This window comes from Arachis duranensis, chromosome 7 (genome assembly GCF_000817695.3).
Source record: "Arachis duranensis cultivar V14167 chromosome 7, aradu.V14167.gnm2.J7QH, whole genome shotgun sequence".
In the NCBI taxonomy this organism is placed as follows: domain Eukaryota; kingdom Viridiplantae; phylum Streptophyta; class Magnoliopsida; order Fabales; family Fabaceae; genus Arachis; species Arachis duranensis.
The window spans coordinates 38,328,377-38,329,637 of NC_029778.3; the positions used below are offsets into that span (position 1 = coordinate 38,328,377).

The 1,261-nt window shown below is 42.7% G+C and overlaps 1 non-coding gene across 1 annotated transcript; it reads right to left on the bottom strand.

Moving 5' to 3' along the window:
- Positions 1–764: 764 nt before the first annotated feature.
- On the bottom strand, positions 765–868 carry LOC127740819 (small nucleolar RNA R71). The gene has a single exon (XR_008001675.1). It is a non-coding gene; the product is annotated as a small nucleolar RNA R71 (small nucleolar RNA).
- Between the last annotated feature and the right edge of the window lie 393 nt (positions 869–1,261).

The following is a 1,261-nucleotide window of genomic DNA, read 5'->3' on the forward strand; positions in this document are numbered from 1 at the left end:
TACTTGTTGAATTTTAATTTCTGCACTCTGTTACTTGCTTTCTTTCTTTATGCCTTTAAATTCAAGCCACTAACTCACTGACCCACTAACTATTTGATTTAATTCCTCAACTGCTCTAACCATACTCTTCCATTAACCAAGAGTATTCCACTTGGTTGTTGCTTGTGGTGTGTTCTTGTATGACAGGTAGGAGAGGAGAGACATCAACTCCTCCATATACTGAACCAGAGAGGACCCTTCATAAACTTATAAGGGAAGCAAGAGGGAAGAGAGTACTGAGAGAGGAAGAATCTGAAGGAGAATCTGAGGACAACTTTGAGGAAGCTCTAGATCTCAACATGGATAGAGAAGTTCACAACCATGAGAGGGTTGATGGAAACAATGCCATTCCTAAGAGGAGGGTTCTTGGTTCATACATAAACCCAACCTCTGGGAATTGTGGTAGCAGCATTCAGAAACCACCCATTCAGGCCAACAATTTTGAACTCAAACCACAGCTAATATCACTGGTGGAGAACCATTGTTCATTTGGTGGGAGTGCTAATGAAGACCCAAACCAACATCTCACAAAATTCCTGAGAATTTGCGACACTGTGAAGTCCAATGGAGTCCAGGAAGATGCCTATAAACTGCTCTTGTTCCCATTTTCACTTAGGGACAAGGCAGCTAAGTGGCTGGAATCATTCCCAAGGGACAGTCTGACAACCTGGGATGAGGTGGAGAGCAAGTTTCTGGCACGTTTCTATCCCCCACAAAGAGTCAATAGGCTTCGATCTGAGGTTCAAACTTTTAGACAAAAAGATGGTGAGATTCTCTACGAGGCATGGGAGAGATTCAAGGATTTGACAAGGAAATGCCCACCAGACATGTTCCATGACTGGGTGCAATTGCATATTTTCTATGATGGACTTTCTTATGAATCAAGGAAGGCTGTAGACCATTCATCAGGAGGTTCATTGAACAGGAAAAAGACTGTGGAAGAAGCCATTGAAGTGATTGAGACAGTGGCTGAGAATGAGTACTACTATGCTTCAGAGAGACACAACACTAAGGGAGTCATGGAGCTGAACCATGTTGATACAATTCTAGCCCAAAACAAGGTGTTTGCCAAGCAACTAGCAGAGCTCACCAGGAAATTAGATACAAAGCAAGTGGCTGCAATACACACACAAGATCAAGAGGAAGAAGGAAATGATTGGGAAGAGGCCAACTATGTGGGAAACCAACAAAGGCAATCATATGATCCACATTCCAACACTTA